Source organism: Acomys minous (genome assembly GCF_964271855.1).
Source record: "Acomys minous genome assembly, chromosome: 3".
NCBI classification, from domain to species: Eukaryota; Metazoa; Chordata; class Mammalia; order Rodentia; family Muridae; genus Acomys; species Acomys minous.
In genome coordinates this window covers 8,838,565-8,866,423 of record NC_140485.1, presented here as the reverse complement: position 1 = coordinate 8,866,423, position 27,859 = coordinate 8,838,565, and the positions used below count along the sequence as shown (strand labels likewise).

The 27,859-nt window shown below is 40.3% G+C and overlaps 1 protein-coding gene across 6 annotated transcripts in view; it reads left to right on the top strand.

Moving 5' to 3' along the window:
* The window catches only part of MACROD2 (mono-ADP ribosylhydrolase 2), a 1,913,815-nt gene that overhangs the window by 355,647 nt on the left and 1,530,309 nt on the right, over positions 1 to 27,859 (top strand). The window lies entirely within an intron of this gene.

The following is a 27,859-nucleotide window of genomic DNA, read 5'->3' as shown; positions in this document are numbered from 1 at the left end:
TCCTTCGTGTGCATTCTTGACACCATGCCATGTACATCAAGAGCTCAGTCCCACTAGTACCTGACATGAATTTTGAACCTGTTTTACCACTGACTAGGTCTTCTTTAGCCACATGTTTTTATCTGAGCTTGCTCCAGCTCTCTAAGAGCAAATTCATTTATCATAGAACATAACCCTTTGTGAAAGCCAGTCTTAGTTTCCTTGCCTATGTATTTAACTCCAATTATGGTGTCCTGGGATTTGTGCTTCTCAGTGTCCAGTAAGGTCTTAGTAAGTCTACATATTGTGCTCTTTATACAACTGTCAGAATTTCATTTTATAATCCCATACAACCCTAAAAATAAGTACATTTTATGGTAAGGCAGGTGTCATCCAGAGGAATTAAGTAATTCACACATAGTTACCCATGCAAGAAGAGATTCAAATCTGGCAGCAAAGCCAGAGGTCATAGCATCTACTCCGCTGTTTTTGCTCCATCCTGTTATTTGGAAGGCAGGGTTCCACTAGGATCAGTGGTTTCACAGGCAGTGTTCATAGTTTGTGATTGTGGGGGGCCATGTTTCTCATCTTCACCTCTTTGGCTAAGTTTGTGAGGGCCTTTGACCTGCTCCCATGAACTGCCAGCTCGTCTTCCTGACCACGGCTCAAGCTATGTGGGATATTGTGGGGTTGCTCAAGGATGAAGCTTGAGTGATGAGGACTTCAACCACTGAACTGAAGTAGGCACCCCAATACCTTTAGTAAACACAGGAGGAACTGCAGCCCTCCAGCCCTTCTCTAAGGCACACACAGCAGTGCTTTCAATGTCGAGAACCTGCTACACTTAGCCTTAGGCCCTCAGGGCTTTTCTCTGGCCAGTTTACCTTAGAGAGGAGCTCCCTGAATTGCTCAGGCTGTGGTTCACAGGCATTTGCCAATACACAGTCTCTCAAACGTTAAGATACTTGAGGATCTTGGAGTGTTGCTGGAAAATTATTAGGTCAGAGATAAAGCTCAGAGGTAGCATTTCCACAAGCTTTTAGATGACGCTAAGCCTCAAACCATGCATTGAAAAGCAAACCTCAACATCCATTCCTCTCATTTGAGTAAACAGGGGGTATATTTTACACTTTTTTCTGTGGTCCTCAGTAGGCTTGAGCTCTTGTTGCCCATCAGTGTAAACTCTTTAGGAGTGCTTCCCCTGCCTCCCCACTTCTATTTCCTTTCTCCTGTCCCCAGAAGGCTATTAGGATCCTTTGCATCAGGTCCAGATAGAACATATATCCTTTCTTACCGGTCTCCACATCCTTGTTTGGTGGAGACCTACCTAAACATGGGCTCCATCCGAGTGCAGAATGGAGAGTCCAACAGGATAGCAGGATTTACCCAAGTGCTCAGGGCTTTGCTGACATGAGGGCACCTTCACAGACCGTTTCCAGAAAGGTATTGCTAAGCATGATATAGCCCAGGTTGAGTAGCCAGAGACTTGCCCATATTGATCTTAAAGTGTTTGCAGATGAGGGCATAGCTGGCATCATGCCCTTGGAGAGTTGCCAGAATCTTTACTTGAGAGAAAGATGCTGTGTCCCACCTGTAGAAACTCTAGGACCTTGAAAGTCAGTCTGAACCAAGATTTCCAAGTATCTGGAGTAATGGATGTCTCTAAGATAAAAGGGAGAGGGGGCAGGGGAATGAATAGGGATGGGGGTGGGGGAAGAAAGGAGGGAGGGAAGAAGGGAGGGTGAGAGACTGAGACTGACTCACGTCCTCAGAGCTGAGAAATTCCTTTACTTTGGCTCCATAGAGATAAGAGCAGGGAGTGGCCCTTCACCTGCATACTTTCTATCTGCATTCCTGCTCCCAGCTATGGTCTGTTGGGTTCCCCCCCATCAGAAGCTAACATTTTCTCTGGTTCTCATTAACCTCAAATTTACACAAGGCATCAACCTATTTCACTCTTCCTGAGTAAGATTAAAAAGTTAAAGTAGAACAAACTAGAAGAATCATTCTCAATTAGCATGTCTCAAAGGCTTGGCATCTGTTTCTATCATCAGACTCCCCAGATCAGTGGCTACATCTCTCTTGGGCCCTGGGAGCCATCTCATTTTTTTTTTTCCATTTGAGTTCAGTGCCCTCACTAGCAGAGCCATCCTGTATAGTTGCCCAGGTTGCAGACCACGGAGCATGCAGGGTGGATGGTGGGGAGGTGGAGAACTGGAGGTCTGTGTTTGTCAACAGCTCAACTGGCATAGACTGCAAATGTGGGCTGAGACGTAGCATTCCCTGTAGGAGATTTTGTAGCTCAGAAATTGTGCTTTCTTTCAAACCTTGAAGGCTTAGGCCCTATTCCCATAAACCAACCCTACCCAACATAACCGTGTTTAATAAAAGCATTTTCTCTACCAACCCCCACCCCCACCCCCCAGGGAAGAATCCTATCTTCTAATATTTAGTTGTACTCATCTTCTAAAATTCCAGTTTCTCTGCCTGTTCATTCGGTTTATTCCCTGGGAGGGTGATATGCATTCTTTGTAGGTCTTAATTATACCACTTCGAGGACATGTACCACTACTATGACTCTGCATCTCAAGGGATCCCAATTCCCTATTGGCCCTTTTGGAGCTAGCTTTGTGTTTTGATGCTGCCCTGCTTCCAAAAGCAGGCTTAAACAGACATTCTCTTGAGGATGCCCTGACACATTAGCTTTAAAGAAAGCAGTTCTTCATATTCTTTATCCCCTAAGTGAACTGCTGTCTTCTGCCCTGATCAAAGACCTTGGTATCTGAGCCATTGTCAGGAGGAAGAGCAGTTGCAGGCCTTGGTGGAAAGGCTGAATTCCAGAATCCACAGATACCCACACTGATGAGGACAGAGAGGTGGACAGTCTGGGACATAGGGACAAGAGCCAAGGTAAGTTGAGCTAAGCTCTGGAGCCTTGGGGACATTTTCTTTCTTCCTTTCATTTGTTCGTTCATTCTTTCTTCCTTTCTGCTAAAAAAATTTTAATCTAAAAATATTTCATAAACTATATTTGATCATGTTCATTTTCTCTCCCAACTTTTCCACATCTTCCCTATCTCTACCCACCCAAATTCACGGTTCTTTCTTGCTCTCTTGAAAACAAAAAGGAAAACAAAAAAAGGCCAAACTGCTAGAACAAAAATGAAAACAAACAACAACAAACCCCAATAAGACAAAAAACAAAACAAAACAAAACAAAACAACAGACAAAGTGCATAAAAAGTCATGAAGTCTGTTTTATATTGGCACTGCTATTGGGCATGGAGCCTGCCCTGGAGTGTGGTTGATACACCCAGTAACACTCCTCTGTGTAGAAAATGGATTTGCCCTTTCTCAGTAGGTATCAACTCCAGACAGCTTCTTGCTTAGAGGTAGGACTTGGTGCCCACTTCCTCTTTTGCTGGGAGCTTGTCTGGCTTGACCTGAACTCTTGTTCACGCTCTCAGAGTCTGGGGCTTCATGCAGGTATCGGTACTGTTTCCAAAAGGCACGAGTCACCTATCACCTCTGACTCTTAGAATCATTCTACTTCCTCTTCTGCATGGATCCCTGGGCCGTGAGGGGGAGGGGCTGGAAAAAGACATCCCATTTAGGGCTGAGTTCACCAAGGTCTCTCCCTCTCTACATGCTGTGTAGCTATGGATCAGCTACTTAAAGGAGAAACTTCTCGGATGAGGGTTGAGTGAGGCATGGATCTGTGAGTAAAACGTGTCACTGGGAATCATTTTATTGCTATGTTCCTTTACAGAATAATAGTCATTAGTTTTCTTGGGGGTCGTTTTATATTTTCAGTTCTCTCACCTGTAAAGTGGAGGTGATGACCCCTCAATCATAGGGCAACTATGAAGATTAAACAAGGCAGCGCTTGTAAAGTTCTTAGCGCAAGGTCTGAGAAGCAGTGAGGTCCTATCAATAATCCCCCCCCCATCCTTCATTGGTGGGCAAACCCTGAGTCTCTGCCTCTGAGGGGCCTGGGAGTCTGTCCTTAGCACTCTCTTCCAGCAGAGGAAAACGTGTACTGAGGGGAGAAACAATAAGAAGTGGCCATGTGCGGCTCACCTTCCTCAGCAGAGCAGTGACCTCAGACTGTCATCATCGGAGACCAAGGGACGTCGTCCAGTGGCCCTAGGAGGCTTGAAATCAATGACAGAGATTCATGTGCTATACAAATCTCCACTTCCACAAAGGGTGCCGGGGGGGGGGGGGGCTGCTGTTGGAGTTTTCTCACCAGACCTGACTAATCCTAATAAAATGCAGCACCTCCCCCTCAGTGGCGGATTGGATGCTATGAGCACCTTGGGCAGCATTTACTCACCCTGCTGGTGTCATTCCTTCATGACCTTATCATTATGCCCATGTCACTCGTCTCTGTTCAATAATACGTCCTGACCCTGGCCATCCTCTTGCTTCCTCGACTCCTTTTCACCTTTAATATTCTCATAGGATTTTGTTTGGCAGGCCCCCTCGAAAGAACACACCTGTAACCGAGTTCCTGAATATTCTTCACATGTGGGTATCTGCTTGCCAAGGCCTCTTTCTTTGTTGTTGTCATCAGTAATTTACTTAACTGTTATCTGGCTCTTCTGTGCTCCAGGTGTAAATTCCAAGTCTTGATATCATTTTTTCCCCTTTGTCGTCACAAATTAAAGAGCAGAGCTTCAAGATTAAGTGATCAAACATACCTAAGTCATTTCAGACTTGGCTAATTGTTCCATAAATGATTGTTACTGTAATTTTTTTTTTGACAACTGGTGGTTCTACTGGCTGTATCATGGCTTTTTTTTTTTCAGCATTGTAATTTCTAACCATTCAGAGAAAAACAAAAAACTGTATCACTAACGATAGGATATCGTAGGTTGTTTTTAACCCATCAAAGACTACAGAGTAAAACCCCAAACCATTAAAGTGCCCTGTAAGGCTCAGTCTCTTCTAGCTGTTCTTCCCTTCAAATCGAAAAGCACAGAGCTCCTGTTCTGTCTGCTGGGATTCATCCTGCTCTGCCACATGGCCACTCTGCCTGCACCTTCTCCTGGCCTCTCTTAGATGGTGCTTCATCGGTGATGTCTTAACCTGACTGTCCTGTGACAGGATCCTGAGCCCAGAGCACTTCCTATCACCTCCTCAATTACCTTATGTATGTATGTATGTATGTATGTATGTATGTATGTATCTATCTATCTATCTATCTATCTATCTATTGTTTTTGGCATGCTCATCATGTATTACACTCTGGTAAAAGATTTATGTACATATATATGCAGATGTGCAAGGGGGAGTGGGTGTTATTTGATTGTTTCTCTCTACTGAGAGACATAGGTTTCATGAAGGAAGAAATGGCTCTTTAGAATCTAAAAGTGTCCAGCATTTAGTCTGTGTATAATAAATATTTGTAGAACAAACTGAGGGATACTTGCGCTTTTACAAGTTTTGCCAGAACAGAAGCACAAAGAAAATATCATTAAGAAGATGCCACAAAATACAGCGAGAATCTTTTTACCAGTGTGTGACAAAAATTCACCTGTGGAGCACAACATAAATTTTGTGAAATGTTAGAGATCTTGTTACCAACAACTTTATCAGTCTAACAACCTCCATATTGCAGTTGGAAAAGAAAACAACAACAACAAAAAAATAAATAAAACTTATAAGTCCTCTCAAATATTTATCTGTCATGCTTGGCACTGACATTCAAACCTTCCCCAAAAGAGGCAACCTTGGCTAGTGTGTGACCACCAACACTGCACCGGGTGTCAATACCCTGTGGGTTTACTGAGAAAAAGGCTGCTTTGTACATTAACCCCGCCCTGGATTTTCACTTGGCATCCATCCAGCTACTGACACTACTTAGTTTGTAAAATTTCCTGGATGGGGAGGAGAGGGGGCATCTGTCTCAAGTGAAACCCTGATAGGCATGGCGCATTGACATTCAAAGGGAAACAGTGTCCGCTGAACTGTGCGGCGGCTATCTATGCAGGAAACTCGAACAGTGTCCAAAGAGCAAATAATTGTAGTGATTAATCTGATAAGCCGCTGACACGGGAAGAAAGTACAAATTGAAGTTTCAGCAACAGGTGTAAGACATGTCGTCTTTCCTTTCCTGATAATTCTTAGGAAGGTAATGAGATAGCTTAATTACATGATAAAACTCAAAGTCCAGCTGGAGCCGCGCAGTTCCTGTCGGCTGCTCGCTTGCTTTCTTATTGGACATATTGAGATCTCTAGAGGGTTGCCTTTGGCTCTCTGCTGTCCTGCCTCTCCAGCTTCCAGAGAATGTTAATACACAGTGAAACCAAGGCCGTCCCCATGTTTGGCTCCTCATTTTTTCCCATGGTGCAGTTGATGTCTACTCAAATAAACTTTGCATTATAAGCTAAAGCATATGTGTATTTTAACGGTGTATGCTAAATAGTGTATACACAAATTCATGGAAAAATATATATTATACACACACACACACACACACACACACACACACACACACACACACATATTTGTCCATCATTTAATTTCAAAATTAAAGCCTAAAACCATGATTGGATTTTCAAGCACATGAAGCCTTTTCCTGTAGTAACATTTAATCAAGTCACATGGAAGTTAGTTTCAGTGCTGTGGAAAGTATCTCATTATGAGACACCTTTTTTCCCCGTATTCCTTCCTAACTTTCTTACTGTTTTGATAGTTTCTGACCGAGTGCCCACAATGAACCAGCACCTGGGGACGGCGAAGGCTAATTATACAGTCTTAGCTGTCCCAGCGTAGTGCTTACCAAGACCCAGCCTGCCCCGATGATTTACTTGGAGGATATGAGCTCTCACAGACTTTCTCTAGGGCGAGCTTCTGTGTGTATTTGCTACAGAATGTCAATCCATTAGTAGCTGGGTTTTGGAAGCTTTCCGTAAGCCAACTTCGGTGTTTTGTTATTTGTCTAATACTCTGTTTCTCTCATACATAGGTTAAAGCGTCGACACATGCGCAGTTGACGAGTTGTTCTTCCTCCTTCTTGGGTTCTAGACGTACTTTTTATCGTCTCATTCCTATTCTGAGCTCCCTGTCTTGGTTTATAACGTTACGAGTTTGCACTTCGTTTTGTAGCAAATTGCTTCTAAGGAAATATTCTATATCTGCTCAGTATAAAAATAAACGGATGAAGAGCTAAGAAATTGAGACTATAGATAGGTTGAAGATTGCCCTAGGAATGAATGCAATAGGAAGCGGAAATGTTTTTTAAAGGAAATTAAATAGATTAATAGTATATTTCTCACGGACCATTAGCCAAGTAGAAAATGATAGGGAAGTCATTGCTCACTTCATCACCTAGTCCAAAATCTGGCTGGAGACTCGCATTTGCATCTTCGACTACAGATGTCCTGGTCTCATTTCTCTACAACCATTACTTTTTCCTTGGCTATACCTGGGAGGAAGAGCTGGCCGAGAGAGCTCTTTATTTGAAAACCTGTTCACTTCAACAAGAGAAAAAATTGCCTGGGCATTTTAGCGTAGGATGTTAGACAAAACATTCTTACAGGAAATCTGAAAGTCTGAACTCTGTAAGGGCTCTTCACGCTGGAGAAAGGAAATGGCGTTTCTGACTCAACCTGACCTGTGTTTAAGCTGAGATTGAGTGCTTGTATTAGTTCTGTTTGGAATCCTCCTTGAAGACTTGTCCATCATAGTCACGCCCAGGGTTCATAGCGTCTAAAAAAGATTTTAGGCCTTTAAAAAATACATTGTATGGTAGCACTTAGCAGTCCTTGAGAAAAATGATGCGAGTGAGATATGATGGATTTGGGGAATTATATCAGCACTTTCCAGCCTGGGCTCCTTTACTTCTTCTTTTATAAATCAGTACTTTGCAATTTTGACAGGTAATTTTTTGTTTTCTGTCAGCTAAAACTTAACGCAGTCTTTTAAACTGTGAGCAAACTGGAAACTAAGAACCTCTTGGAAGTTGCTGACATGTTTCCACTCAAATTATAATTTGGGTTGGTGAATTTTTGTCTTTTTTTGGATTTATGTTTTATTATTTAAAATCTTTCAAATTTACTCTTAGAAAATTTCAAACATTTATACAATCTATTTCCATGACCGTTACATCTCTATAATTTCCTCCAGATTCCCCCATCCTCTGTCTTCCAACTCCACGTCTTGAGTTTAACTGGAGCTGTCCGTACATGCATAGGATTGGGAGCCATTCACTTGAGTGTGAGCAACCTACCTGTGTCTGTCTTCCATTTCCGCAGAGGAGAGACCCTTCAGCAGTCATCAACCACTAATGGCACCACTGTCTAGGGTAGACTTGGGATCTCTCCCCTGTCCATGCTGAGATTTTGGCTGGCTTGATCTTGTATAGGTCATGCTCAGATAGACATAGCTGCTGTAAGTTGATATGTATAACAGCCATGTCTTATCCAGAAGCCACCATTTCCCAGTATTTCTCCCTATGCCAGCTCTTCTTCTGCCACGTTTCCTGAGCATTGGATGGGAGAAGGTTGCTATCTATGACTCATCCATAGATGAGCACACACAATTACCGATACTTAGTATGTTGACTGCTTATGGGTCTCTGCAGTAGTCTCTACCTACTATTTAAAAAAAAAAAAAAGCTTATCTGAACAGTGTTGAGAGTAGCACAATTTATGGGTGTGAATATGAACGTTTAGAATGCACTTTGACAGCCTGACTATTTAGCAAAACAACAGTAGGCGCCCCTGTAGGCCTATGATTTCACTAGCCATGTGCTTTTGTCCAAGTTTATAGAACCAGGTGTGAATTCCCTCCATGTAGTAAGGAAGAGATTGAATGTTCAAACGGAGAGTAAATCAAAGTAGAAGTTGGGCCTCACGGTATGGTAGTCCATATAAGGCCACACTCTTTCCTTTTTTCTCTTTGAGATCATATTATAATGACACTACTTCTTCTTTTCTTCCCCATTCCAAGCCCTGTCATATATTCCTCCTTGTTTTCTTTCAGATTCATGACCTATTTTTTTCATTCAGTGTTGTTACATGCACATATGCATATGTACACACATATATATTTGTAAATGTAACTTTCTCAGTGTATATAATCATATTTGTATGTGTGTCTTTCAGGGCTGAGTGTTTGGTGTTGGTGAATGAGTTGATGCGTTCTTTTCTGGAGAAGACCGTTTCTCTCCCTCCAGCGTTCATTGGTTGCCTGTGTTTCTTCATGTTGGGCTGAGGCCTCATGGGCTTTTCCCTGGCCCTGCACTTTGGCATGTCTGTTGTTGTAAGTCCTAGTTCAGCTCATGTTCAGGCAGTGGGATTGGGGAGATTTATGGGTGTAGCTTCTGACAATACCAGGAGACTAGCAGCAGACTTGCTGATTTTCTTGCCCTTACAGTCTTTCCTCCCCTATAGTGCAGAGGTCCCTGAGCCTTAGGTCCAGGAGGGTTTGGTAGATGTTGCTAATGGGACTGGGCTCCCCAGCTCTGCATTTCGATCGCTTGGGTTTTCTGTAGTGGTCTCTGTTGCAAAGAGAAATTTCCTTGCTGAGGGGTGAGATCTACACTTACTGTGGGCATAAGAACAGAGGATTACATTGCCGTTAGGGATTATGCTGGTTTGGTAAAGAGGTGCTTATAGATTCTCTCCAAAATCTACACTTTGCCAGCACCGAGTAACAGCTAGGCTTCCCTCTTGTTGAACAGGTCTTCAGTCTACTTAGAGAATTGTTCTCTGGTTTTTCTCTTTTTCTTTCCTTGTTTTGTTATCTATCTATTTATTTATTTTTACAAAAGATCACAAAATGTCTCTGTTTTGAACAAATACTTATTCTTCTAAATGAAATACATTCCAAGCATTATAGTCTGGGATTTTAAGAGAATTATTTCCTGAATAAAATGAGATAGTTACAAATAAGATAGCTTGTTAAATATCAGGGCAGACTATTAGTAGACTTACTAAATTCCGACCAAAGACACAGACATTGTCAGCTGTCCATCTGCTCAATCTTTCTATTTATTTCTGGTTATCCTTGCTCTGACTCTTCTAAGTGTCTTTTACGTGGCCTGATTTCTAGAAACATTATCTTTAGCATCTCAAGTTGCTTATGATTTGCTAGGAAATCTTAGGTACAAATATAATTATTAGAGAAAACATTCTGGTTTTTAAATTCTGGATTAATGATTTCTCTCCAAGTCAGTATGTGAATATAGACCTATGCTTGTTGGAGAACTTTCAAAAATCTGTTTATATTTTAAATCATGAAATAGGGTATATTTTATTATAAACTTGCATTTTAATGAAACACATTAACATATCATGGCATTTCTGAATATTAGTATGTTTTGAAATATATATTTATATAGTATATGAATATACAAGGGCTGGAGAGACAGCTCAGCAGATAAGAGCACTGGATTCTCCTCCAGAGGACTCAGGTTTGGGTTTTAGTGTCCTTATGGTGCCTCAACAACCATCTGTAACTCCAGCTTCAGAAGATTCATTGTCTTTTGGCCTCTTAGTGCGCTGCATTCATGTGAGACACAGACAGACAAAACAAAACACCCAACACATAAAAGATAGGCTAAAAGTACATTAAAATGATCTCCATTGAAGTTTCAAGGTTTCTATGTATAGTTTAAGATGTAGACTTTCCAAAAGCAAAGACAAATATGAAAATGTTTTATTATGAAATAAGAATATTATAAGGCATGTACTTATGAATAATGATAGAGAAAAGTTTTATGTATCCTTTACCCTCCATTTTCTTCTGATAGTAACGAGTTGCCTAACTTTACAATGATATTACAATAAAGAAGTGAATGTCTTTTTATTATGATAAAGTACACATAATGTAAAGTTTGGCATTTTACCATTTTAAGTGTGTAATTGGCAGTAAGTGGATTTAGAATGTTGTCGAAACATTACCACTAGCCATTTCCAGAACTTATCACCATCCGAAACTGAAACTCTGTATCTATCAAAATACACCAGACACTGGCAGCTTCTATTACATTTTTTTCTCCCTGTGAATTTGCATTTTATAGGTAGCTCATATTCATGACATCACATGATGTTTTCTGATTGGCCTGTTTTCTTTTTTCTTTTTTTGGTTTTTTTTGAGACAGGGTTTCTCTGTGTAGCCTTGGCTGTCCTGGACTCGCTTTGTAGACCAGGCTGGCCTCAACTCACAGCGATCCGCCTGCCTCTGCCTCCCGAGTGCTGGGATTAAAGGCATGTGCCACCACGCCCGGCTTTGGCCTGTTTTCTAAGTGTAACCTTCACTACTGCTATGGAGTGTTTCACAGTTACTGTTTTGTTGAGTGATGGAGGTTATTTATTTTCTCAAGTTATCATTTATTTATTTATTTTATATGGAGTGGGGACACGAGATGCATGTACAGGGAGGTCACAGGACAACATGAAGAAGTGACTTCTTCTACTAAGTAGGTTCTACGGATCTAAGTGAGGTTGTCAGGCTTGGAGGAGAGCATCTTCATTCTACGAACTACCTCATCAGCCCAAAGATTAAAAAAAATACTTTTTAGAATATGGTCCTGTTTAAGAAACCTACTTTGCAAATACTTCATCCACGTCTGTTTCATGTTTTGAGACACTGTGGTTTGCCTTCTTAGTGTCCTCATAAACTATACTTGTGCTTTGATAAGCAAGAGTTACATGTTAGAACCCAGATGATGTAAACTAATCCCACTCGCTCACGGTGTGGCATCCTTTAAATATGCTACTGTGGGGTTTGCCTTGCTAGTATTTCACAGCAATATTGATAAAGATTACTGGTCTGTAGGTTTTACATACTGTCTTTGTTTGGTATTGTAATCTTCGTAATCCTAGGCAGGCTAAACAAGTTAGGAAGTGCTCTTTCCTCTCAGATGTTGTGAGTTTTTGATTAGTCTTCTGTGACTAGGACCCATCAATGGTCTTGCCATCTGGTCCTGTGCTTTTCTTTCTCCAGTGGTTTTTGATTACTGATTCAGTTTTCTTACCAGTTTAATGTCTACACAGATTGTCTGTCTTAATTATTTATTTTGGTAGATAGTGGGTGTCTAGTTTCTAGAAAGCTATTTCAGCTAGGTTACACATGCACTGACATGTACCTACTTATAGTATTTTCTCACACCGCTTTAAAAAGCCAGTAGCATTCCTGTCACCGCATCCTGTAACATGCAGTGTGTTGTGCTTCCATCTTCTCTGATGGTCCAGTTCCAGTGAAGCCCCCAAACCACCTGTGTGGCACCTTTCCTTGAATCGTGGAAATTTATAATTACTGGGGAGGGGGTGACATATGATGATCTCAGAGGAGCTAAAGCCGTCCAATGAAAGCTTAAGTAACAAGCATATTTAGAAGAATCAAAGGACCTGGGTTTACCACCCTGAATTCCTCACTATCTTATAGTCTAGACATTCACTTCTCTTTGTTGCTCTTCAGTCTAAACCAGCTTTGGAGATAAAAAGCTGTATGATTCACATAAATATTTGGCATGATTATCGTAATGTACATCTAGTGTTTATTTTGGGTAACTTGAGTAACACTAGTATGCTAATCCTCTCTTCCTCTTTTATTCTATGTCCAAGTATTCATTCAGCTTGTTGCCTGAGTAGCCTGTTTGTATTTCCTTAATTTTCACTTTTAGATATTATCTGTGGGATTCCATTGTGAAAATGAGCTTTTATTTTTTTCTTTTGCTCCTTACCACCCACAGGCACAGTGTTGCCTAAAACACAGGATCTTGTCTATCCTTGGCTATATACAAAAGTATATAGTTATATAAAAATTATAATATTAACTATATTCAGTGTTTATATTACTATGTCTCTGAAAAGGCTACCCAGAACTAAGAAGATATGGTATATTTAATAATTTAATATTCCTCTCATATATATATGTATAAAAATATGCATATATATATGTATATATACATATGAAAGAATATATATATTCATTTACTCCTGTGGTTCCCAATTGTTTTTGTAATTATTTCCTTGATTTTCTATGTATATACTGTTGATGCAGTTCAGCTCCATTATCTGTGATTTAACTTTTCTGTCTGGTAAAAATCTAGTATTATACCATGTGTCCTTTTGAAAGGTATCTTCTGGAACTTTCTGACCTTTGGCCTTCTGAGAAAATTGTCCTGTGGGTTTGGCTTACAGCCATGACCAAAGGCATCTGTGTTCAGTGTGCCGGGGAACCCTCCTCAGCCTCTTGTCTTCTACCTGCCATCTCCTCCGTGTTTTAGCTTTCCCCTTCTTAGTTTGCCTTCTCATCTTAGTGCTGCTCACCTTCTTTATCTCTACAAAGGAAATGGTACTTTGGAAATAAAATTCGAGTCATTTTGTGCTTAGAAATTCTTGTGTTCTCTATGCTTTCATGCATAGTTTTACTGAAAAAAAAAACCTAGGCTTTTTTCCCCTCAGTGCTTTGAAGAAATTGTTTTTGTTTTTCTTTTGGAGAAGCCTGTGGTATACCAGGTCCTGAGATTTCTCAGTAATGTGCTTTGATGTTCATCTGTTTTTGCCATCACCGTCAGCTTTCAGCGGACTTGTTTACTCTGGACCTAATGTTCCCTACTTGGGGATTTCTCAGTTCTGTCCCTAACTTCTTCTTTTTTTTTCCAACTCGTCTTGTTTACCTTTGTAGAATTTGTGCAGCTTTGTATTGGGCTAGTGGGATGCTCTTTTCCTCTTAAGTTTAACATTTGTGTCTTTGAAGTTTTCTCAATTCTATATCTCAAACTTCTATTTTTTTTCTGTTACAATTTTCATTTCTATGTTAGTGTTTTTGGTTTACTGAATCTCCATATTTCTTTAAATGGCATTTTGTTTTTTCTGTCACAGTTGTAAGTCTTCTCTTGTCTCTCTGGTGTTAAAAGTAGCTTTTTACAATTGGGGCCTGTTGGCTCACACCTGCCATTGCAGTACTTGGAAAGATGACACAGAAGAGCTGCTCTGACTTTGGAGACATCTTGGCCAGCCTGGGCTTCAGAGTTAAGACTGCAGGACCACTTTTCTCTCACTCCCCGAAATGAGTTGAAGTTTTCTTAGTCTTTTTTTTTTTTCCCTAGGTGGCATTTATTTTATTACTTTTCTCGGTTTGTAAAATCTTTCACATTAGTGGCTTTCTTCACATATAATAAAATATGTGCCTATCTACTAGTACAAAGATGAAGAACAAAGGAGCTAGATTAAGAAGTCTTGTGCATAAATTTGTATATGGAATTTTGCAGTAAGAATTTTTGTCTAGGGGGTGGAGAGATGACTCAGTGGCTAAGAGCACTGCTTGCCCTTCCAGAGGACCCAGGTTCAATTCCCAGCACTCACATGGTAGCTTACAATTATTTCCAATTTGAATTCCTTTGGACCCAGTGCCGCCTTCTCATCTCTAAGGGACAACACATACAATGTAAGCAAAACACCAATACATATCAGAAAACAAAACAAAATCACCACCACCACCACCACCACCAAAACTTCTCCTGGGACATTTACTAGGAAAACTATAGGGTTAGCATGTCTAGACTTTTCAAACTTGAGCTGGTCACATTTCACAGGGATTAGTCTTCCAGCCTCTTTTCTATAGGCAGAGCCTAAAACCAAGGAGGGGCAATGGGAGATTGTCCATTGTGCTTACTTTTCAGTGTTCAGAGATATGTTATTTGACCAGTCAGCTATGAGTGGAGACATTTGATTGTCTTGGGTTAGACTTTTTTTTTTTTTTTTTTTTTTTGGCACAAAGTTTATTGGGGGAGGGGCATCAGTCCTTCTTGGCTGCTGCCTTTCTCGTGGCTGCCACCATGTTGCTAAGGTCCTCTTGCTTCCTCTTGGCCCGGATGTGCTTGCCCACCCTCTTCTTGATGAACTTGAGCACACACTTGTCCTTGGACACCCTGAGCAGCTGCACACCTCCCTGACAGTGTCCCGCATGAACCTGGTGTGCGTGGTGAGGCACCTGCAGCACAGGCTGGGCCTCAGCTGACTCAGGTTCTTTATCACCTGTGGCCTTGTTGAGGCCCACAGCCATGGCATAGCGCGGGGCCATGCTACTGTTCACCGATGGTGGCTGGACAGCCATGGGCTAGATTTTGAGCAAACCTCTCAGGCTTTCGCTTATATGAATTTCTTAGGTTTTGGAGGGATTTAGCAATGTAGGTTTGGATACATACCTTTATATACTAGCACTATGAAATCAATTTTTAGCTCTTGATTTCTATCCACTTGCTTTTTTTTCTTGCCCGTATTCTTTTAAAACTTAGTTGTTTTTATTTAAGCTTTTTTCAAACAGTATATTTTGATCATATTATTTCCCTCCGTCAACTCCTCCCAGATACTGACAAGTCTCTGCTTGCCAAACTTCAGGTTCTTTTACTCTTAAGAAAGAAAGACAATAACAACAGCATACCACGCAAAACCAAACCAACCAAAAAATGTATGCAAAAAGCCTGGCGTCCATTTTGTGTTGGCCAGCTACTCTTGAACGTGGGTCTTGCCCTGGGGTGCAGTTGGTATGCCCAGTGACACTCTACTGGAGAAAAGTGATTTTCCCTTTTCCTGGAGGCTCCTGTTTCAAACAGATCTTTGGTTAGGGGTGAAAGTTCGCACCCCATCGCCTTCTCCATGCTCAGACTCAGGTTTGAATTTGTGCAAGCCTCGTGCATGCTGTCTGAGACCCTGAGTTTATATGTACACCAGCCCTGCTGTGTCTGGAAAATGCTGTTCCCTTGCAGTCTTCCACTAGCTCGGCTCTTACAGTCTTTCTGTCCTCTCTTCCATGTAGAGTCGCAAGTCTTTACCTGCATTCTTAATAACTAATCTATTTTATAGTAAATTTGATTTTATTCATCATCTTGCTTTCTCTGCTTTTCAAGCTTTCCAGTGTGGGAGCAGTATCACTTTGCGCTCTCTAAAATCACTCCTGTTTTGAAAAATCCAATCGACATTTTCTTCCTTGAATTTTTTGATGTCTCTGAAGTTTATTCCTAGTTATCAGCTACCACCTTCTATGGTGCCCATGACTTCTCTGAGAGCTGTGTTTTATTCCATTACTGTGCTTCCACTTTTCTCATGATTCTTGCTTTTAGTGATATAATTTAAGACCAGCAATACCAAATTGTCCTATATCTGTCATCCACGCAAATAATGTGATATATCATTGTATCTGGAGAGATTATCTATAATAGCTACTCTCTAGGGTTTGAATGAGCAAATTTATTAAGTTTGTAGCAAGTATAAGTAAAATAATAATAATAGCAAGTATCTGATTGATAGAATTGGGTAATTACCTAGACTTGGGCACTAACAACATCCAGCAGAAATTGACTGGGGAAGCCCCATTAAAGAAACCCATTGGTCTTGGTCTTCCTAATTGAGAGCCAGCCCAGACAGAGAACAGAGGTCTCTCCAGGGGTGACTTGCAGCTTCTATTTCTTGTTGCAGGTATTTTTATACCATGGAATAAACACTAGTAACTTCTGTTGGAAATGGCTTAACTTCCAGTTATTTTTGACGACGTAATGGCTTTGGGGTGTTGTTCTCCCTCTCCCTCTCCCTCCCTCTCTCTCTCTCTCTCTCTCTCTCTCCTCCTCCTCCTCCTCCTCCTCTCTCCCTCTCTCTCTCATTCTCTCTCTCTGTGCGGCCACACACACAATATGCATTTTTCTTTTGCTTTCTTTCTCTTTAAGGCTAAGCTACAATTGGGTGGGCTATGCACCGACAGCCCAGAAACTCAGTGCCTTTATTATACACAGCTGCACCAGGAGGCAGGTCAGCTAATCTCAGTAGGGCATTTTGTAGATGGGCAGTCTCAGGGTGCAGCCAATCCATGAAGAGGGAACTATGCATGATGCTTGCTACTGGTACTGGTTTTGCTAAAGGTCAGCCCTTCATCAATCATCTGTACCTGGACCAGGAAAGGCCCTGCCATTCTGCTGAGCCTGGCCCACGGAAGGCTTCACTATTCCCTGGGGTCTGAGGCATTGATGACATGGCAGTGCTCATTTTCCTACCGGGATACACTTGCTCTCCACAGGTTAGCCTCCATGTCAAATACCAAAGCTTCTGATGGTTGCTTAAGCCTCAACTCCTTTAATATTTAAAAAGGATTAAAACTTAATCCTAGTTTAGGAGTGAAGGAGTTAGTTAGCAGATTTTGACATATTATATTCTCCTTTTAATGGAAATGGATAATAGTATTATGTAAGTTTATTATATCTGGTAAAAGTTAATAATTTTGTTTTCTTATTTGTAGCCTTTTATAATTTGTAATTGGCTAATTTCTAACTTGTAGCCAACCATGATGAAGACTGACTTTTAGACTGGCAGTTAATAATACACAAATACCATTTGAAGCAGTGTGGTCTCAAATACAATTCAGTAGAAAATACAAAATAACAATTTTGTAAACTTTGAGAATCCAAAATGCCAGGATAAATTAAATGGTGCTATAATGGCTGATCCTATTAGACCAGATTTTACTGTCTTCAAAATATATAATATGCCTATTAAAATCTTGGTACTCTAATTTTATATATGACAGTACCTCCATTAACATAGCTTTATTAATATTATTCACTTTATAAGCTACTCTCAAAGGTAGGCAGAAATTTTAAGTGTGGTATTTAAAAAAATTGCCATAATTTTTACATTTTAGAAAATTAAATAAACTTGCAGGTTACTTTACAAAATGGACGCTGTTAAAATTTCAAATTAGAAATGTTGGCTCTGAGTGTCATATTTCAAATAGTAATTGCTACAGGTTTGTTCTAACTCAGATGATTTGGGTTTGAAAAGTGAAAGTAGACTCTAAAGGAGATCCATGTCTTTCAATGGGATGTTAGCAACAGACCTCAAATGTGGCATTCATATCATCTTTGAAATAAAGTGACGGTGCCAGTAACAGCTCCATAAAATCTTCGTAGGCCAAGTTTCTGAATTAATGGACTTGTACATTTATTAAAAGTGAACGTGCATGTGGTCATTTAAACATAAGCAGAGCATCCAATTCTCACGTTCACTAGAACGAACAAGGAATGTTCCTGAAGGGACTATTATTGTGAAGCCTGACACAGGACAACAGGAGTGTTCCTGAAGGGACTATTATTGTGAAGCCTGACACAAGACAGCATCCACCACTGGCTCACCTTCTAGGGGGCCCACAAGTATGCTTTGTGATGAGGTCATTTTGGTTTAGCATTTCCCTTGTTGGTTACTGAATGTCCCTAAGTTTAGGGCTGATATAGCAAAGAGTTACCCTTTAGTATGTAGTATTTACTGCCATAAAAACCAAATTTGGTACTTTCCCGGGCCTATTTTTCATGAATTGTGAGTCCAGCCTAACTTTCACAGACTATTTAAGCAAAGCATCAGTGATATTTAAACTCACTGTAGTATTTCATGTAAAATGAATCCCCAAGATAGTGACTCTAAACGTAGAGGAAAATCAGTATTCCTATGTATTCGTATTCATGTTTTTACATGAGGCCAGAGCTATATAATTTTTAACTAGAATGATTTCTGTGGCCTTTAAATGTTCACAGTGTTTGATTGTTTTCTTCTAGTTTATATGGTATGAGGGACACATTTTGTACTTACAAAATTAAACAAAATTTTATGCCTAGAAGCCTACAGTGCAATGCCACATTTAATGCAAAAACAAAGAAGGGATGTCCAGCTAAGATAAAATTCTAGAAATTTCGGAAGTAGGGAAAGTGCCAAGTAAGAGTTGCTTTGAACAAATGTGTGAGTTGGTATAGGTGGGCTTCCCAATGCTTTGCTCAGCCTAGTAACATTAAGGCTGTGGACAGCTCCCAGCATGCCAGTGGTCTCCCACACCAAGGAGAAGCACCTGCCTGCTTCTCTAATTTAGGGCTTTCTGGGGGCAAAGAGAACTCATTGTCAACCCTGCAGATCACACTGGGGAATGCGGGGGAGTTAACTTCCACCGTGGACCCTCCGTGAGTGGGACAAGAGGAAGAGGCTGTGTGTGAACGGCCCAGGATCCTGTCCCATCTAGGAACAAGACTCAGTGATACAACCTGCTTCTAGAATATCCTTATGAGGATTCTGTGCCAGGGCCTCTTAGTGCTCTTTTGCCCTTTAGTATAGCCATGATTGACTCTTACTCTTCCTAATGAGCATCTCCAGATGAACTGATTACTCTCAGATCCTTAAGAACAAACCCTAGGATGGTGTGGTAGAGGTGGAGAAATAACGGTGTAAAATGCAGAAGCAGCTCAGAATCGGTGAATGGAATGCCACATTCATGACTTCAAGGAAGTTAAAATCGGCGATGCTTCCGGTTTCCTGACAGAGAAAGGGTTGGCACTTTTGTCTGGGCCATGCCTCTCTCCAGGAAGTTAACAGACAGATGGCATGCCCAGAGCTTAGCTTCCACACAGTGGTTCTTTTACTCCTTGTTTTATTTTGCAGTGTTGGGCCTTTGAGCATGATAGACATTTAGTTTATCACTCAGCCAGGGCCAGAGTTATTCTTTCAAATAATAAGCTGGCGGTGGCATTTTGAGGAGGTTGAAGATAGCATATGGGAGACAAACTTGTCTGTGGTTTGTGAGGCAACAAAAGCACTGGAAATGGGAAAGGGGAAATAACTGGTAGATTCATCAAATGGTACAATGTGGCTGTCAGAGGAGAGAAAGGTGTTAAAACATATAAACACAAATAGCCTGATGGCCAACTAAGAGGATGCTGGTGGTTTGTTAAAAGTAGAAAATGTTAGCAGAAGACCATGCTTCTAATGGAAAAAGTTTGCTTTTGTGACAAAAGTTTGTCATGCACCTGTCCCTGTCTAACATCTATTCTCCTCTCTCTCTCTCTCTCTCTCTCTCTCTCTCTCTCTCTCTCTTTCTCGCTCTCTCTCTCTCTGTCAGAATCTTCATTTTGACCTATAATGTGCAGAGCTAGAGATGCCTCCCAGCTCTCCTCAAAGCTGTCCTTAGCCATGTGCCTAATGTGCCAGACACCCTCAAAGGCTGCATAGAAAAGGGAGTCTCAGCTCGAGGTTTTTCTGCCACCAGAGCCCTGTGCTTACTTTCCACTGTCTAGAGGCATGTGGCCTCTAATATAGCTTTGAGGTGGGAAGCACGTGATAGGTTTTATAATGACCAGGGGAATCATATCAACCTCAAATTGTATTTGGGCAAAGGAGAGTTATACTTCGTCTGCTCTTTGTCACAGGTGCTTTGGATTTCCTTTTCTAGGTATTTACAGCTAATGCTACCTGGTGTCTTGGAGCCTGTTGGTAGACAAAGGCTTAATAGGCAATGGATAAATAAATTAAGAATAAAATTATCTATAGCAATTAGCATTTGGCTATTATATTGTAGGATCTTATTTTATATCCAAAGAGGCTCAGAGATGGCTTAGCAGGCAATATGTAATCAATCAGTGGTGCATCTGCTGTAGAAACGCAGCTCTGTCTGATGGCAGCCTGTTGACTATTGTGCCGCAGCATGGCACAGAACTTAGAAAGGTCAGTCTTGTAGTTCTAAAGGAGAATACACTGTGACTAAGAACACAGGTATATATATATGAAGCCTCACCAACATGGATGCCTGTATATGTGCATATGAAAGATCAATGGGCCACATCAAGGGTTTAGGAGGAGGAAGGGGGTGTGTGATATAGTTATTTTATAATCGCAAAGAAAAGAAAATTATTTAGAACAATCAAAAAACAAAAAATAAACCGAGTCAGCTTTGCCCCCTCCTTTCTAGCTTGCATGGCCTTTGTGAAAAAGCACATGGCACTCAGGCTTTGTTTTTCTCCAGGGGAACAGTGCCTAGAAAGCATCAAGCATGCTCCACCCCAAGTTGTCAGCTGCAGTCCCCTCTGTCTCAAGTATTGTAGCTTTGTTCTCTGGGTGTCTTAATCTTCCATCCCTTTGCATGTAGTTCCCATGTCACGGCATGTGACGTATGAATGCTTGGTCTATTTAAGGAGACCTGTGTCGTGTCATCTGCTTCTGTTAATCTGTTCCCCCAGATGCCTCTAATAGTTTCTGCTTAAAATTTTAGTATGTGCTCATTAAGATGTGCTGAATGTGTGGCAAGGACAGTGTGAAGACCACTTATAAAAATTGTATAGTGACACATATCACCACTTTAGAGACTATTTGGTAGTCTTAGTTTGCTTTCCTTAAAAGCCACAATGGAATGACAGTAGTCCCCAACGGTTATTGCGCTGAAAGCTGGATGCTATGAAGCATTTGGCATGCTTTTGTGAGAAGACTTTTCTGAATCTTTCCTCAATCAACAGTGATAGCCCCATGTTTCTCAGCTCTTTGACATTCATGAACTACTCCTGAATGTTTAAAGATTTATTATGTGTATGAATTTGCATGCAGTACATATGGAAAGTATACCTATGTCTGGTACTTGTGGAGGCCAAAAGAGGGTGTCAGATTCATGGAAACATGAATTACGTGAGTTACAGATGGCTGTCAGCGGCCATGTAAGTGCTGGGAACCACACTTGGGTCCTCTGCAAGCACAGCAATTGCTCTTAACCACCACACTATCTCTACAGCCTCTGTTTCTACAGTTCTGAGTTCACCCAGCTACTCAGCATCTGATGCTCTGTGGCAGCACACTCCTATTGGTTACATATGGTTGATAAGATGGAACTAGACGGGATTGTCTTCAGAGTCCAAACTTTCCTTGCGGCATAGGAGAGTGAATGCTTTATTTGCACAAGTTTATGCATATAGAAACATTTTCTATATAGTGCTTGTCTAGGCTGTCCAGAGCACTGAGTTCAGTCCACAGGATTATTAAGAAAAACATGAAGAAAAAAAAACAAACAAAAGGAAAACGTGGAAACTGCTGTTTGTTGAATGTGCACTGTGTTTTCAATGATCTGCATACTCTACATGATTTTCAGAGTCAGTTTCAGTCTTCAGGTAGGGCAGGCTTTCTGGTTAGAGAGCAACAACCCTTTTACCTCCTAAGACAGAAGATGCAGTGCACAGCTCTTCCTGCCTTGCAGGAAATTCTAATTTTATGGTCTTAATAAAGGACATAAAATAAGCATAATAAATAGCGGTAAATGCAGAAACCCTGCATGACAGACATAAAACACATTGTAACGAAGCCCCCAGGTGTGTGAACATGGCCTGTGTGTGCACAACCAGCAACGAAGGTGGAATAAAGCGTGTCTTAGATGACTTCTTTCAAAACAATTAAACCCAAAGCTTTTTATTTTGCTTGGCAAATATTCAATTTTCTAGCGTGACCAATGATCCAGCCAACAAAGAGAAAATCTGACATTCTTGAATTGACAACTAGGCAAATTTTGTAAAGCAAAACAAGAAATGCATGATTTGGGAAAAGAGCCAAACTGTTTAAGATAGATCAGATTGACAGAGTAATGGGAAGCAATAAACTCTGGTTCACCAGAGAGAAAGTTAGTTAGTCTTTCCTGGCTAAGAACTCTGGCCATCTTCATTTGTTGTTACCTGAAGAATTAAGACAACCCATAAACCAGAAAGTTTTATTGTCAAGCATGTTGCAGCTATGCAATGAAACAGAAAGAAAAGTGGGCAGTTTAGCTGCATATTCGCTCATCAAGACCATTTGTTAGTGCTGTGTGAGAGCGTTGGAGATGGAGTTGGTTGTATATGGTTGACAGAAGAGCATTCTTTGCAGTCTTTGAAAGCAATTCCCAGAGGACTTAAAATATAGAAATTCAACAGGATATTTTTCTGTTTCTCATGTAGAGCTATCGATGAGAATGGATTGCATACATAGTGAATGTTGTAATGCTCCAACAAGCAATAACTACTTCTTTGAAACCATGGTCACATGTCACTGAAGACAGGTGATCAAGGGGTTTGGACAATGTATGTTTTCTAAATATTTAAACTGTCATGAACTTGTGATCTTAATTTGGTAATTACATTTTTATCACCTTAAGTGTAGTGGTTGATCTGGTGCTATGTATTCTAATATTAATTATTTTGCTCTTAGAGTCCTGCTTGCTGTCTTTTACAAGCAGATTATTACATCCCCGAAATGATGTTGTGTAACCTGCCCTTCAAAATTATCCCAGATTGGCCAATTAAAAAATGCTTATACCTGAGCTGGGCGGAAGAGAGGTAGGCAGAGTTAAAGTTGATGGGCTGTGGGGGCAGGAGGATCATGGGAGAGAGAAGAGGGAAGGAAGGGAGAGGTCGCCATGAGTTAGTGTAAGGAGGAAACATGTGGCCTGGAAGAGCTTGCTCTGAGGATTGACTTGATGGAGTGAAGCAGCCCAAGTGCATAACATGTGGAAGTATTTACGGGAATTTTAGATGGGAAATAGGCCAGGGAGGAATGATTAAAGCAAATGGCATGGGGTTTTTAGCTGGGAGATAACAAGGTAGCTTAGGAGGTTTATATCTGCCCACGCCCAGTGGCTTAATTAATTAATTAAATATATGTCAACCGGTACCTGTGGACTTGTATTTCTATAATAGCAAGCTAAGGAATAACCACTGCTTTAATAATTATATGAATCAATATTCATTATTAATAATTTCTACAACACTTAAGCTTCAAATACAGACGATACATAAGCAGAAAAGTAACTTGGTGATCGACTTGACAGAAGTAAGGTTAACCTTCAAGTTCTCCAACACTATATTGTACTCATGTGCTGTTGCGAGTCAATGGAACGAGAAAAGAACTGCCAGAGAGTTCCTTGTGAAGTAAACACAGTGAGACATCAAATTAAAGGAAGCAAACATGTTATTTCAAACCTTTTTTATTGTGTTTGAGTTTTTATATTTAAACCTTTCTACATTTTAAAACTAAGTTCAGTTTTGAGCTGAGTTCTGCTGGCCCAGTGCTTCCCCCCTCTCCCAGGATGGGGGCCTTCTGTGAAGCACTGCATTGTATTTTTCCCTCAATTGCTGGCTTCAGGTTGTTCATCTGGATGCTATTATAAAGGCTTAAGGCAGGGATGATGCCATGTTAGTAACTTAAAGTGAATCAAACACACCACACCCTTAGTTCTTCCGTGCTCTCTTCTCCGCTGCCTTATCCCAGTGGAAAGCAGACATGCTATGACGTCTCATTTTTTCATAATCTCTTTCTTGTCATTTCTGTCTTCCTTATAACATTTCAACTAAACTGTGAGGAATATTGTTTATACTTTTTATATTTCACGTTTCTATCTCCATTCCTGCTACTTTCCCTTCATTCTCCAAAAGATGCTCCTCACCAACGTCGTAAATGAATGGCAGTGGCCAAATCTCTCTGGCTTATCTCTGTATGTCAGAAACTATTGATTCAGGGTCTCCATATTTTCCCAATTAACTCAATCTGATAACTACCCATTTATACTTCCTCTACAGAGCTGTAGGGAAAAAGTAGCATAAACTCAGAGCCTTGAAATAGATTTTTTCTTTTCCTTCGTGATTCTAGAGACTGGAAGTTTAAAGATACCCAGGGCAGCACAGCTTAGACAGGATTTTCCCCTGTCTCTGCCAACTTCTGTTGGCTTTCCACATTTTCTTGGCTTGGGGCCATATAACTCTACTGTCTGCCTCCACCTCTACATCCCCTAAGACACATTCCCCTTCAGGCTCACATACTCAGGGGCTGCTTTTCTGTCCACTGTGATGATGATGACGTCAGCTTAGTGATTTTGTTGATAGTAGAGGTATGCTACAGTATTCCAACCAGAGTGTCAGTTTAATTACTAATGAACCTTTTATTCAAGAAGAGTAGCCACTGTGTATCGGAGACCAATCTAGAGCTCACAGAGAGAGTGGTTAGTATATCCGCACTCTCACGGAGTTACAGTCTTGTTGGGGATAAAAAGTACCATCTTTTGGTTCAAGTGTATTACTTAAAGTAAAATGTCCCAGGATATTTTCCAAACAAATAGTATGATTTTCAGCTTGTAAGTAAGCTGCTAAGATGTAAAGATTGATGAGATCTAGAATGGTGAGAGTGTAAAATAACCGTTTTCTAGTTCATTCATTGCTATGCCGTATTTCATATGTTCTACCCTAAAAAGCAAAAGAAAAATCAAAGTTCAAAGAATTGAGCTGAATTATCTAATTCATTGACACTTCCAGGCATGAAATGCAGTTGTAGTCCTGAAGTCATGGGATAATTAATGTATTTATGCCCTATTGTTTATCTAATTAAAATAAATATAAGCAATATTACCATCTGATTTCAGACAAAATTCTGATTCTTCATAAAGCTTCCCAGCTTCTACCATTTTCTTCTTTTCAATTATCGTATACCACATATACAAAATAAAAGGTTTTATTTAGATACTTTAATACATGCATATAACATACTTTGATCATATTCACCCCACTGTTAATTTCTCATACACTTCTGCTCCATTTCCACTTCCAAAGTATTAGCCCCTTTGTTTCTACCTCATTATTTATATAGGTAATGTATAAATGCACATGTTTTTTCTGAAAGATAAACTTATGCTATTTTCTACTGCCTCTGAATTATTCTTTATTAGTAGCAGCATCAGACCTTATACACATCATCATCACTAACCTCCCATTTACTATGACCTTACTGTGATAGTAGATGTCTTTCATGTGTGTACTTCCTCCTGGTCGGTGAATTCTTTAAGAATTATTTTTCACTTTTCTTTTCCAGCACTTACCACAAAATATGACATGTAGTAGTCCCATAATAGATTATTTAAATTTAGTTAGCTGTCTGCTGGCCCATGCCAGGAGTAGGAGGGCCCTAAGTGACCCACCTGTATTACTAAAGTGTCTATGATTAAATAATTATTTGTCAATTCAACTAAGTCAGTGTGCTTGCTTGTGAACAACCAAGAATAATGTTAAAAGAACTTATGAGGTGGTATTATTTGCAGAACACAATGTTAATGTCCTAAGCATACATCTCGTATGCACTAAATCTTATTAAGCTTCCAATAAATCTTACTCATTAATACTGCCAACTTCCTCTTTTAAACATTATTGTTTTAGACATTTATCCTGACCATGAAGTGGATTTTCATATACACAAGCAGCTTTTAATTAAAGTCCATGGATGTCTCAATTTGTTAGAGCCAAAGATGTAAAATTACAGTCAGCTCAATTATAAGAAAGCACAATTAACAGCTCAAGTTTTGTATGCCATTAGCCGTGATATTTTAGTGGCATGATTTAGAAGAATTAGTTAATAAAGTACATTTTTAAAATGAAATGTGGTGATATTTTCTAAGACTTATATTGTTTTTCAAAGGCTGCTCCATTGAACGGACGCCGTGTTAAACTTTCTCCATTCTCTCATTTCTCATTTCTGGCAACTCACAGTTTGAAAAATTGTTTTCTTAGTATTTCTGATGTGCATCTGTTTTACTGATTTTGCTAGTGTGTTTAATCTATGACACCAAGTCATAGAATTGAAACAATGAACACAAGTATGTAAATGGGTTATGCATTTGTGTCGCGTGCTCAAAATATATTCCCAGTGAGTCTTTTTGCTATTGTTTGGACCTTTCCCCTTCTGTCTGAGGTCTAGGGAAGGGAATTGGGTGGAAGAGGGATGGAGAGTGGGAACAGGGAGATACAAGCGAGGGGATAACAGTCAGTAAGTAATCTGAATAAATTATAATAAATTAAAATTTAAAAATATCCTGTTCCAGTCCCTCTTTTCTCTGTATACATCATTATATATGTGTAGTGCTTGTTAGTGGTAATGTGTGTACATGTGTGCATATAGAGGACAGAAGTTGATGGTGAGCGTCTTTCTGCAATGGCTCTCCACATTTGGTTTTTGAGACAGCATCTCTCAATGAAACTAAGCTCATAGATTTTGTTTGCAGTCAAACGGTTCAGGAATCTATCTCCTGACTGTAGGGATGCAGGGACTTGAGAAGCCTGGCTGCCCTGTATGTGTGGGTTCTGGGACTTTGAACTCAGGTACTCATGCTTGCACAGTTGAAAGTTGCTATCTCCCCAGTCCACATTTTCATTTCTTTTTTAAAAATTATTTCTTCTGTTTTTGAGATTATAATATAATTTCATCACTTACTCCTTTCCTGTCATCCCCCCTAAACCATCTCATGTATCCCTGGTTTCTTTCTCAAATTCATGGCCTCTTTTCATAAATTGTTGTTCCATATATATGTTAGTTTTATGTGTGTTTTCAGGGCCACCCATTTGGTATTGGATAGCCAATTGGAATTCTCTTCTTGAGGGAAAACTATTCTCCTACGTTCATCATTCTTGAGTTTCTTGGAGATCTTTGTGTGGTATTGAGGCCTTGTGGTCTTTTCTCCATCTGCTTTGGCATGTCTGTTCCCTATTTAACTCATGTTTGGGCAGTCATGTTGCTGAGAGTTTATGGGTGTAGTTCTTACATTGTTAGGAGACACACAGTCTCACAGCAAACTTGCTGATCCCCTGACTCTTACCGTCTTTCTAACCTCTTTTCTGCAATGTTACTTGAGCCTTTTGTGTGGGAGTGCTTTGTAGATGTATTCCTTGAGACTGTTCTTCAGACACCTTCATCTTGATTGGTCATTCTTTTCTATGAGGGTCTCTGTCTATTGTAATTAGTAATTGTGTTAGTTTAGTAAAGTGATAGTTTTAGCTTTTCCTTCAGGATCTATGACTTCACTAATCCTGGGTCCTTGGCTAGTTTCCAGTACTAGCATGATTTCCATTTTGTTGATCAGGTTTTAAGTACAACTAGAGAGTTGTTGGTTACTGCCAAGGCATGTGTGCCACTACTACACCCTTAGGGTTATTATGTTATGCTGGTCACTGTTATGGTTCATAGGCATCCCAGCTGGGTTAGGACTGTTGGTTGCTTCTCTCCTTTGAATGCTTGCATAGTACTTTCTAGTTATTAGGGAGGAGGCATACATGCCAATACCAGCTCAGGTGCCT